We start from the raw sequence: 13,685 nt of genomic DNA, 5'->3' as shown, positions 1-13,685 counted from the left end.
GGGTGCAAATACCTTTCCCAAAATAGTTAACAATCTACTTGAAGCTCTAAGAAGCTTCACTGTAAAGGAGAACCGTATCGGTTAAGCAGTTAGCGAGATCCTCCGCTACAGACAAAAAAGCTTACTACTTTATATAATAGGATACTTTAATAAAAAGTATTTAAAGGAGATTTAAATAGATAACAAACTTGAGAAAAACGTAAGTGTCAGAAGTTCTCTTGAACTAGTCTATTAGAGCTTAACTGTAGAGGGGAAGATATGTTATATAGAATCAGCCAATCAATATAAGATAGGGAATAAGGATATTGCAATTAAGGAAAATATATCCTTCTATTGTTAACCTATTATATAAAGTAGTAAGCTTTTTTTATGTCTGTAGCGAAGGATCTCGCTAACCGCTGAACCAATATGGTTCGCCATTTACAGTAAAGCTTCTTATAGGTCCAGGGAAGGTTTTCAATTATTTTGGGGGAGGGTATATCCACACTCCCTATGAAAAAGCCCTCCTCACACAAAAAAAATTTTTTACTTTTTATTTTTGAAACTAACATTGAAAATAGGAGGGGGGCGGGGAGAAACTTTTTCCAACCCATCTTAAGTGCTTTAGAGGCTTCCATCCGCTCCGCCGCTAGTCCTATTATATAAAGTAGTGAGGATTTTTGTCTGTAATCTAAGATGTTTCATTTTTTTATTCAAGTCTTGGTAGGTAGGAGTTTAGGCTATTTCTTGAAATATAATTTCTATTGTATATATCAAATAACATGGACATTAACTATTATTATCTACATTTAACGCGATTCAAATAATGAAATATAAACTTCAAATTTGTGAAAGAAAAATTTCTGTAGGTACCAGAGCCATGTCCCCGAATCAATAAATGTGTTCTTTTCATTATCATACTTGTAATTTCTATATCAATGTATGTAATATTCATAATATTGCCTTTATATCTAGACAAGGAGGACGTCCAAGTTTTTTGTTTTAAGGGGGAAAAATATATTTAATTCGTAAAAATATTGGTATTTTTAATCTTTGTCAACTAAAGGTAAAAAATCCTTGTATTTCTTTGTTTTTTTATACAAAATTATAAAGAAACTTTTTAAAAATATACATTTACTGTATATATTAAAATATACATGAATACATTTTTCTCTTACCTGTGCGCTAAAAACACGATTTCTACAAAACAAAAAATATTTTTTAGCAGTAAAAAATCACTTTATTATTATAATTTTCACTATATATTATGTATTTTACTTATTTTTTATCACTTTTTATTATAATTTTAAGTCACAATTTTTAGTAAATCACTTGAATTTTATATTTATGAATGATATTTTTTAGATAATAAGTAACATATCTGCTTGCGGCCTGCCGTATAGGTGGTTGAATACTGGTTTATTAGGATAGGATGTGTATAATAGTCACTAGAGCGCACTCTGTGCTAGCTAGCTAGTTGTCTGCTAGTAGTGGATAATAACTATCTTATTTTTGTAGTTGTTGTTGTATTCACACACACACACACACACACACACACACACACACACACACACACACACACACACACACACCAATACCAGGATTGAAGAGTGCTTCTGTGTGTGTAAGTGAGGCGGTACAAGCCATAAAAAGGCCCCTACCGAATAGAAGTTCATACGATTAAGCAAAAAATCAATGCTTTGTCAAACAGCAACCATATATAAGATGTAATTATCATAGAGAAAGGGGACAATGAGATGTTTATTACACTAGATCCCATAGTTTCATAATAAAGGTTCCTTATTTGTTTGCTTGATAACTTTGGGAACTTTAGTGAATTTTAATTAGTTATTTAGTTGAATGATTCAAAACTTTTCAACCACTAATTTTAATCTACAGGAAGGGTAATTTTGTATATCGTTATTGTGGATGTATATCAATTTATATGCCATTGTCTCATCCCTTTTGATCACATCAACATCAATATGATATTTTTTATAAAATATGATGAAAAACTTAGAGCAAACTATATTTAGGTAGTATTAACAAATGCATATTTAGTAAATGTTATTTCAAAATTATTTAATCATTTCGCTTGTTAATTACCATTAAGAAATTTTAAAAAGAAACAACAATGTCTAATTAATTTTGTTCTTCATATTAAGTTTATTTTTAATTTTGCTGTTTAATTTTTTACTTTTTTAAAAAACATGCTTGACTAAGCACTTGAAACATTCAGGAGGCCTACACAGCACACATACACGCACACACACATACACACACAACTAATCACAGACTACACAGAAGCAAAAATAAAATTGACCCATGCCGTATAAACACTACGGTAAACATATTGTTGTACCTTCCCAGATTTTTTAGTAGTCTTATGACCCATATTTATATAATAAAATCTATAAAATTGTCTTAATAAACAGATAGAAAAATCAATCAAAAATAGATATTTTAAACTTTTTGTGATTTATAAAAAGTATAAATGAAAAGAAACAAATTAAATTGAAAAAAACTTATATTGAGTCATATTAAATAATCCGTACTGTACCGTTTATACAAGACTTTCAATGAAAGCTGTATTAGGAGATACGGGTCGGTACAATACATTTTGTCAGGGATCTAAAGGGATAAGACAATCATAAAATCACTAATGTCCCCAAAGTTGTTAAGCCAACGAATAAGAAGAACTGTTATTAAAAAACTTTGGGGCCTACTGTATTAAACAACCCATAAGCCCATCTCTCTGCATTTTGCTCAAATTACAAAAAAAAAAACCTAATACAGAAGAGAAGTATCTCAATAATTTTTTGGCTTTTAAAAGATATAAAAAGATTCTAAAAAGAAACCATTTAACGTGAAAATAGCTAAAGCTTCATCAGTTTTTCTATATTTTCTAAAGTAAATAATACCACAACGTTACAAGAATCAGCATGTGAAAGTTAACATTGAAAGGGTTATTCTAATTATTCATGCCTAAATATTTGTTACAGACATACTTATTGACCGACCATGTTGGAAAGCTTTGCTTCTAATAACCACAAATATGATTGTTCATAATCATATCATGAAACACAACGATTTGCGATTATTTTTATTTAGAAGCGCAGCTATTTAACAACTTAAGTATGTACATCTGTGTGTCGCTGTTAAAATTAATTATAATTATTTTTATTCAGTAGCGCAGCTACTCTACTATAGTTTGTCCGTATGTTACAACTTTTGTCTGAACGTTGTAAAATTCATCTAGACTATTTTTATAAAGAAAATGTAAACGAAAGTTTTCTTTGGGTGAGTATTGATTTTCGGTTGTTTCACCCCCTAATATCGTTGTCATCCTTGTTTTTTTAGTTGAATTTCCTACTTTTGTTATAAAAATAGATAAGGAAGGGACAATAATAATCATACTTAAAAGGCACGCAATCATTTTTTTCTCTGTAAATTTATTGTCTGTTTACTTTAACAATACTAGCGGCTTCGCCCTCTAACTTGCATAACATATAATATTGTCCTAAAGAAAAATATCTACAAAAAAAATATTGAATTGGCGGAAAAAGTAAAAACTATATGCCTTTTTTTTAGAAAGGCTAAAATATAATTTTAAAAATAAATATATATAGACTAAGGTACTTATCTTATAAAGAATATTTAATCTTTTTGAAAAGGGTAAATATAAGGGTTAAGGATAGCTAGATGGAAAATAAATTAAGGGGAGGGGGGGGGGGTGCGGTTGATAGTAGTTATAGGGTAGACAGGTGGTCAATAGGCGCTTACTATCAAGCATCTAAAAGGATAAGACAGTGATGATCCATAAAATTACCCCTTATGTAGATTGAAATTAGTGGTTGAAAAGTTTTTGCACTAAATTGAATAAAACAACTAATCAAAATTCAATGAAAGACCCCAAAGTTGTTAAGCCAACAAATTAGAAAACGTTATTATAAAACTTTAGGGACTAGTGTAATAAACATCCCAATGTCTCCTCCCTCCCTGGCTTTCTATAGGGATGTTATTATCGACAGGGAAAAGGCACTTGACATAAATAATTTTTTTCGCATATCAAAATAACAATTTGTATAATCATCCTTTAAAAACAATTAATGCTAAGGTTATTGTTTTAATATGAAAATCAATATTTTTCTATAATTAGGGTCGGTCCGTCCGTCCGTCCGTCCGTTACATAAAAGGATGTTATTAATATATATGAAAACATTATTTACAGAATGACGCCTAAGCCAAGGAATAACACCATGAGACAATGCAGTCAAATTCATGAAATGATTTTATCTTTTTGAATAAATCATTTAAGATTTAAAAGATACAAAAACCACCATACAAAGTTTCAGCTATATATTAACAAACAGCTGCGCTCCTAGCATCTAGGAGCTATGTATTCGAAGGTGTAAGGAAAATAGCCTAAAAGCTACAGACAAAAAACTTACTACTTTATATTATACGACCGCTAGCGGCTTCGCCACTAGTCTCTAGAGGCTTTGCCACAAGAAACAAACCTAAAAAAATAATGCGAGTATTGGAATAATTACATCTTCTATTACCTACCCAGCTGAAAAAATTGCGAATTTTGGGGGCTTTTTTGTTTTTGGGGGGTTGGGGGTGTCCCTCCAAGAAAATAGCCTAAAACCACCACAGGACCAGTAGATATATTCCCTAAAGAGTAGAATCCAATAGGTTCAGTGGTTACCGAGATCTTAAGGGACGGACAGATGGACAGACGGACAGCCATCATTCTACTTTGTATTATAGATAATTGTAAAACTTGTGTCCAAGCAGTCATTATGTCCCAATTATTAACAGACGAAAGGATAAATAAGATTAAGGACACATTAGTATTTCCTTTACTCTGCATAAATACTTGCTCTGTTCGCAGAGAGAGAGAGGGGACAATGGGCTGTTTATTACACTAGTCCCCAAAGTTTCATAATAAAGTTTTCTTATTAGTTGGAATGAAACTATGGGGACTTGAGTGAATTTTGATTGGTTGGTTCATTAATTTAATTGTTCAAACGTTATAACCACTAATTGTAATCTACAGAAGGGGTAATTTTGTGAATCATTGTTGTTAATGTACATCAATTTATCGCCCATTGTCTTATCCTTTTAGATCCTTATTCTGTTCGTATGTTCTTATCTTACCTGAAAAGAAGAATTTTTATTAAAGAAATATCTAGGAAAATGTATTAAAATTCCTTAGAACATCGGGAAATTTGAAAATCATTAAAAATAATGAAAGATCGCCAAGAAAAATCAGAGGTCTGGCTTTAATAGCAGCTGAGTAAATGTAATTTCCGCCATAGAGTTTCTGGCTGACGGACAGACAAAGTGAATTATAGAGTAGCTTCGCTATTAAAAAACAAAACAAGGCGGCTGTTGCCATATTTCTCATTTCTCCGGATGCTATAATCCTTTTTATTTGACCAAAACAAGCTAGGACGTTCTTCCATAACAACAAAACTTTTTTATTACTAAAAATGTCCAATAAATAATTTTGCTTACAACTATAAGTAAATTTTTTTTATAATGTATACTTGATTTGATGTAATGCGACTATTTATAGCTAACTCATCAAGTAAAGAAAATTAAAAAAATAACAGCCCTTTTTAACTAAAATCTGTACACTTTGTACCAATAATATGACCGGATTAATCCACCTATTGGCTGACTTAGAGATTATCTCTATTATTTCAAGGAATTTAAGCTTATAAAACGTACAGAAATGACTACATTTTGTCGTCATTTTTGTTGCCTGCAAAATTAGTCAAAATATTTTTTAGTTAAAATACTACCTTTAAATTTAGCCTCTTTGTGAAAACTCCACTTCCTTCAATACATATTAATTAAGTCATTCATCAAAACCCCACCTCCACCCTAAAAAAATAACCACCCCTTCACATTAAAAAAAATATACCAATTTTAAGCAGTTGATCAACCCTTTAATTATTTTACACTTTATTAGTTTATTTAGTTTGTTTAAGTAGGTATTGATATCGGCTTATTTTCATCTTTGATTTTTTAAAAATTCTAAATTATTGCATAGCCAATAAGTCAGATAATATGTCATTGTAAAATAAACGTTTAATGGCCATCGGATAGACGTACGATCATACTCTGAGAAAAACGTAGCTACTCAACTAACAAAGCTAAAACAAGTACAGAGACAAAGAAAAATATGTATATATTTATCTTTATGATAAAGTAACAGGATCTCTGTGAATCTGTCTGTAAAAACCTCTAGAAAAATTACCCCTTCCCCTAAAACTTTATTTTACTTTAAAAAAAAAAAGAGAAGGGGCTAGACTCTACACACCCCCCCTCTCAAGGGCCCTTAGAAGGAACGTAACCGCTAGAATTTAAATAATAGACTAACAGACTGGTGGAAGGTCAGACAAAGTGAGATATGTTATAGTTGTGCTATGAAAGATTCTACGGGTTTTATAAAAATTCTCAACATCCATTTGATTTGGGGAAGTTTTGACAGTTTGTGTCAGTGTTATTGATGGGGCACACCCCTCCTTAAACAAACTTTAGATTAAAAAAATTTTCCAAACATTCGGACAATTGGGCGTTCAAATAGGACCTAGTGGTAGTTAGAATCAGTTGAGAACAAAATCCTAGCCGTTCCTTCTTGCCAGATATCGCCATTTTAAGATTTTAAGTAAAATTACACTAAAAATCCATATACAAACTTAAATCTTCTTTCAATTTTTTAGTATAATTTTAGTGAGACAGCCCCAAAACAGAGTATCTTTGCTCCTGTGGCCATACTGACTGTCTGGAGTTCCTAACAGAGAGTGCCTTCATGTGTTAACACAAGTAGGGATTCGAACCCATTCCCAAAACTAACAAATACGGAATAGCTGTGTATTACAGCATGATGTCAGTATTTTTAACACTGATAGATGGATGGCCAGCAAAGGCAAGGCATATCCTAACCAGAAACCCTGATCTTTCACCCACAGGCCCCAGTGGAACACCTTTGAGGTCTGCACCACATGTTTTCTGGGGTGTTGTTCACCTGCTCCCATGGATTGGTCAGGTTTAGACCCAATGGTGCCCTCAGACTCCCAGTAACCCTGCCATTTGGGCCAAGTTTAGAGTGATGTTACACACCTGGCCCGTGAAATGGGCCTTGAGATGCTCCCCTGCCAAGATCAGCACAGCCGCCACAGAAGGATAGCTACAGGTGGTTGGCCACATACATTTCTCAAGATACAAGTTAGCCCCATTCTGATCTTGATCCTCCAGGAGATCATGGTAGTGTATTTTGAACCATACCCTGAGCCTGGGAGGGTTCTTTCTGAGTTGGGGACACAGTTACAGTTTGACAGACCTGAGCTGGTGGTATGGATCAGTTGGGAGAGTAGCCATGGTCACCCCCACTCACACTAACCAAGTGGCCCCAGCCCTGCCAAGCCTGGGACCTGGGTCTTTCTCACAACCAGCGGCTGAAGGCAAGAAGCGCTCTAGCCGTACAAATAAATGTCTGGCCAGGGCTGCTTTCAAGGGGCCACCATTTCTTGTAACCATTAAATGATAAACACAAATATAACTAGATCAATATATTAATAAAAACATTTTAAGCAACAGATACTTTCACATATATAACAAGACTAAAAATAATAACTGTGGGTTGTCTGTACTTCTCATTCTTCTACCTGCTTGTTCGCCTAAAAGTAATGCAGTGTTGGTTGAATGGTTTAGTTGAGTTGAGTAGGTGTTACAAAAAGTTAAAACATTTGTAACAACATCCAGTGCAGGGGCCTGACTATGTGGACCCCAGGTATAAGTTCAACAAGGAGCTGACCCTGCTTATGACAAACAACAGCTAGAGGGTATCCAGAGGGGCATGCATTGCCTGAGCCCAATATACAAATTACCACTGTCGTGCTGTAATATACAGCTATTCCACCTTGGATAGTTTCAAACAGTAACTGTGTCCCCAACTCCCTCAGAAAGAACCCTCCCAGGTTTAGGGCATAGTTCAAGATGCACACCACCATAATCTCCTGGGGGATCAAGATCAAAGTAGTTCTAATTTGCATCTTCAGCGAAGGTATGCGGCCAACCACCTGCAGCTATCCTTCTGTGGCAGCTGTGCTGATCTGTGATTGGCAGGGGAGCATCTCATGAACAGGGCATGGGCCAGGTTTGTAACATCACTCGACTCTAAGCTTGGCCAGGGTTAATGGGAGTCTAAGGGCCCCATTAGGTCTCAACCTGCCCAATCCTAGAGTGCATGTGAACAACACCCCAGTAAACATGTGGTGCAGACCTCAAAGGTGCTCCACTGGGGCCTGTGGGTGAATGATCAGGTTTCTGGTTAGGATATGCATTGCTGTCTATCTGTCAGGGGTAAAAATACTGACCTCATGCTGTAATACACAGCTATTCCACGTTGGTTAGTTTTGGGAATGGGTTCGAATCCCTATTTGTGTTAACACATAAAGGCACTCTCTGTTAGGAACTCCAGGCACTTACTTTGGCCACAGGAGCAAAGATACTCTGTTTTGGGGCTGTCTCACTAAAATTATACTAAAAAATTAAAAGAAGATTTAAGTTTGTATTTGGATATTTAGTGTAATTTTACTTAAAATCTTAAAATGGCGATATCTGGCAAGAAGGAACGGCTAGGATTTTGTTCTCAACTGATTTTAACTACCACTAGGTCCTATTTGAACGCCCAATTGTCCAAATGTTTGGAAAATTTTTTTTAATCTAAAGTTCGGTTAAGGAGGGGTGTGGGGGTCTTAATAATATAACTTATTCTGGAAACATGGGGATATGTAACAGAGAAAAAAGGGGTTTTACCTCCAATTTTTCCTTTTTTATAAAAGCGAAGCTTTTCTATAATTAGGGTCGGTCCGTCCGTACGTCCGTCCGTCCGTCCGTCACGGATAGTTTTTTTCGTTAATTTAGGCGTGTTAGAATTGTCCTATCGATTTCAAACTTTGCATGGTGATTCCTGTAAAAGTTAGGTACGAGTTAGAAAGCGTAGCAACTCGATAATCATTACCAGAATGTCCGTACGTCCATTTTAAACATGTTGATTTTTTTACATTTTTAACAACAAATTTGTATGTGACCTAATTATCCGATTGGTCTGAATTTTGGTATACTGATTCCTGGAACAACAAAGTACAATATTATAAGCAAAGCAACTCTATAATCAAGGTCTAAAAATGTAAGTATGTCCATAAACATTATCATGTATCAAGCAGTTTTTCAACAAATTTACTTACAATTTTGCTTTGACTCTTATACATTTACATTCTGATTTTTCAGTTCTGACATTATACAAGTGTTAATGTCCGTTTGTCCTACCATTTCAGAGCTTCGCTTTTATGGATATTATCATCCTTGTTATCCTAAAATGCTGTGATTGTAACTTATAATAATTTAATATAATAAGAAAAAATAATTTTGAAAAAGTTTGTAAGTTTCTATCCCTGTGATATTGTTTCTGTATCAATTTTAGTAAGTTTTGGGGCTATATTAATACCTATGCATATTTATTTGTATTTTATTTCAAAACTGTTTTGTAATAAGTAACAATAAGGATAAGGAATCAACTGCAATTTAGAGGGTGTGCCAAAAATACATACTTTTTAAATTTTCAAATTGTTGAGTTTAGGTATTACTATATTGCAAGGTACAAAGTTTAATTTATTATTATAGCTGATATTGAGATATACCTACATTCAGAAAATCTTTTTCAAAATATAAAACATTTGATTTGTTACAGATAGTTAGACAATGTTAAGTTTAGAGAAATGTAAATGAATAAATAATCAATATACTTTTATAATTGTTGTGCACTATGTAAACTTGATCTTGATTGCTTACAATAATGCCAGGGAGCTTTGTTGGTTAGAGTCCTATGATCCTTTCAATTATCTTTTCAAAGGTGTTTTCGCATTCTTGTTGAAGTGAAATTTTTCAAAAAGTTTAAATGCAGTTTTTAAAAAAGGCATTTAGTTTACACTTCTTTCACCAATTCATAAAAAAAAACATTTTAGTCCTTTCTCATCATTTTTAACTTTGCATTTATTAAGATTATTTAATTTTTATTGCTTTATCTTCTGTGGGTATTTCAGCATAAAAATCATGATTTACCCCTTTACCTATAGTGACCCAAATAGGAGTGACAGCATCCATAGAAAGCAATTAGGACATTAGGACAAAATAATATATAATTGCAGCTTTTACCATGTAAGAAACAATATTATTTAGAATTATAATCTATGATTGGTTGTTAATAGTTGTAAATTGCATAAATTTGGTAGCGTTACAGTATAATAATAGACCAACCGCTTAGCTTGTAAAAGATGCGCAAAATTAATAAAGCAAAGCTTACCTTAAAACACAGCAAACACAAACCCACTAACAACCAAACATCAATCTTGTAGAATACATATTCCAGTATGGATTCGAAACCGATTTATATCCGCTGGATAAGAACCGGTTCTTAGCCATACTTAAAAATCATGTATCGTATTGTATCCAGTTTTCTACGGATATAAAAATATTCTCAAAATCTTTTAACTGTTTGTATAAGCATCCAATGCAATTTTCCTGATGCAAAATTTGAGCTCAACAATTCCTATAGAAGGGTGCAAACTTTAAACTTAGATTAGGGACAAGTTTTTAAATCAGAAATCCTTTTATATGAAGTAGTAAGCTTTTTGTCTGCAACTGCCGAACCTATATGGTTCTTCTTTACAGTGAAGCTTCTCATAGGTCCTAAGATTTTATTTTTATAAATAAGTCAGGGTTTTCTTTTAAGCTTTTTTCTGCTCTTAAATATCCCATATAGAACCCATAGATACTAGGAGCACAGTCGCTAGTGGTAAATAATATGAGACTAAGCTTGTGGCATTTAATTAAACTTGTAGAAAATGTGTCAGGTAATGTCAGTTTCAGCTTATACCAGTATAGTAATGAAATTAATTCTAAAAAATCACGGAACCTATACATGGTTTTCAGTTGTCATCATGGGGGCAGTAAAATTGACGACCTTTCCATTTGCCCCCTAAATATTCTCTAAGATTTATTTCACTTGTTGGTTATACCTTATATCTGTGTCAGTTTAAAACAAAATATTAAAATAAACACAGCATTTTTTAATACTTTAAGGTTGGACTTTATTATATTTGGGAAATGCATTTGCTAATAAACAGGCCTAACTCTTTAGCATATACAGTAAGGACTTTCAGGCAAAGGTAAGGCATCAAAGAGTAAGTATCTGCAAATTAAGAATATATACCCGATGTATAAAGTAGTAAGGTTTCTTTGTCTGAAGCTTAAGATCTCAATAACTACTGAACTGATTGGGTTATCTTTTATAGGTAAGCTTCACTTAGCTTCCTGTGATGCTTTTAGAGTAGGGTTGGGGCGCATACTTTTTTGGCCAGATACTGAATACCCGGCATTAGAAATTAGTCAGATATCCGGTATCCGGATAGTTTCAATATCCGGTATCCGGCCAGATATTAAAAATGGCCGGATATACGGTCATACCGGATATCCGGACCAACCCTAGTTTTTAGGCCATTCCATTTCCATATTTAAGTCATGGGAAAGTTCTAAGCTATTTTTCTAGCTCCTCTCCCCTAGAGGCTAGAGGGGTATCTACTGGTATATAATAATAGAACACCTATTCCTCTCACTGAATATAGAGTGCAATAAAACTAAGCAAATGTGAAATCCAATATAAAAACTTAGTTTCACTTTTTCTTACAGTTTCTTACATTATTAAGAAATTCTTTTTCATTCCATTGAAGAAGTAAAAAGAAAATTATATTTTTAAGAAGTTATATGAATGATCATTACTTTTTTATAGTAAACCTACTTCATAATTCTAGATGTATGTATGTCCGTCACTGTCTCTTTTAAAAAGGTGTAGGCATTGGCGAAATTATAACGGACAATCACTTTAAAGGGGAGTTGGTGTCGAGCTTAAACCTTAGATTTTAGTCGTTAAAAAAGTAAATAAAAACTATTTTCGGTGGAGGGTTATTTTTTTTTATGGGCGATTATTTTTTAGATGATGGAGGCACCATCTCCAAAAACATAGCAAAATTGGTTTAGAGTTTAACAAGATATTTTGCTAATCCTTATATTAAAGTGACAGGATGTATGTTTGTCTGTACCAAAGGATCTCGCTAACCGCTGAACCGAGTGGGTTCCCCATAACCGGGTAGCTTCTCATAGGTCCCAGGAACGACACGAAATAAAATTATTTTAAGTTCCACTGGAGGCCTTTAGGGGCATAGCCGCTGGTTAATATAGAACTATTGGCTGCACCCCTCGCATCTAGGGGCTATAAATTCGAAGGGATTTGGATTAGCTGAAAAATAGCCTAAAACCATACACAGCCTTATATATAAAAATTTATTAGCCCAAAACCATCTCAGGACCTATAAGAAGCTTCACTGTAAAGAAGAAACATGTCAGACGGTTAGCGAGATCTTTCGCTGCAAACAAAAAAAACTTAGTACTCTATATACTATTATACACTATTTATGCTTTTTCATTAGAGAATCTAAATCAAACAATCATAACAGTTATACCATGACTTTTAATGTGTCTTAAATTTATCTTGTAAACTTTTCATTAGTATACAGATCCTATAGTTTTAATACTTTTAATCTTTGGTTATTTGTTGGATAAGACAATGGACTTTAATTTAATACTATATGTAAACTATCGTTTGTATTTAGTAGATATCAAGTGGAAAAGAAGAGATAGTATAATTAATTACTGTCTTTTTAAAAAAACATTTTGGAATAAGTATAATTTACCTATGCCTGCTAAAAAGTATCACAGCTTTTTTATAATAGATATAGAAAGATGGTTTTCTTCCGTTGTACTATCCCTGTACCCTGTTCTTGAAAGCAACGTTATGACTTGTGTAGATCTTTGGGGGGAAGATTAATCTATCATCTACTGGCCTCTCTATATATCACTGGACATCATGACTTTTGAATTGTGTAAGGTTTGCTCTCTGAATTTTAAAGCCTAAACATTTCATTGTTTACTTTGATTAAAGGGGTGAGCATATTTTCTTATTTATTTTATTTTCATGCTGTTGCTTCTCATAATATAAGGTTCCCTTATTTTTTTCTAGTTGGGGGGTTAATGTTCCTTTCCCAAGTTTCAACCCCCTAAGACCCGTATAGCTAGATTTAATTCTAAGGATCACCAAATGGTCTTGCATATACTTGAAATCAATTGTAGATTACCTCAGAGTGTCTTCAACCTTATTTTGATATCTTTTTTGACCACCTATCACATTTAATACTAATACATTTAGTTTGTAGACTTTATTGGTAAAAGGCAGGAATCTAAAGGGATAAGACAATGGCCGATAAATTGATGTACATCACCAATAACGATACACAAAATTCCCTCTTTCTTAGATTACAATTTGTGGTTAAATCAACCAATCAAAATTTATGAAAAGTCCCCAAAGTTGTTAAGCCAACGAATAAGTAACGTTATTTAAAACTTTGGGGACTAATGTAATAAACGGCCCATTGTTCCTTCCTTCCTGGGAAAAAAGGAGAATATTTAGCCCTGTTGAAGATTTTCATGGGTTGAATGTTGATTTAAAACAAAATCGTGTTGGTTGATGTTATGGTCAATTTGATATAAAATAAAGGTTGCCCTTAATAACCCTA

The 13,685-nt window shown here is 33.4% G+C and overlaps 1 protein-coding gene across 4 annotated transcripts in view; it reads right to left on the bottom strand.

Annotated features, from left to right (window-relative positions):
- The window catches only part of LOC145306091 (rap1 GTPase-activating protein 1-like), a 231,283-nt gene that overhangs the window by 194,701 nt on the left and 22,897 nt on the right, over nucleotides 1-13,685 (bottom strand). Inside the window, exon 1 of one of the 4 annotated variants that reach the window (XM_080148056.1) lies at nucleotides 1,158-1,390. The exons of the other annotated variants lie outside the window; for them this stretch is intronic. The gene's annotated coding sequence lies outside the window, so the exon portion shown is untranslated. Of the gene's footprint in view, nucleotides 1-1,157; nucleotides 1,391-13,685 lie in introns of those variants that run through there. 4 annotated transcript variants of the gene reach the window in all.

Source organism: Acartia tonsa, chromosome 2, assembly GCF_053477335.1.
Source record: "Acartia tonsa isolate MP-2025a chromosome 2, ASM5347733v1, whole genome shotgun sequence".
In the NCBI taxonomy this organism is placed as follows: Eukaryota; Metazoa; Arthropoda; class Copepoda; order Calanoida; family Acartiidae; genus Acartia; species Acartia tonsa.
The sequence above is the reverse complement of the archived record's forward strand: the minus strand, read 5'-3'. Positions and strand labels throughout refer to the sequence as shown.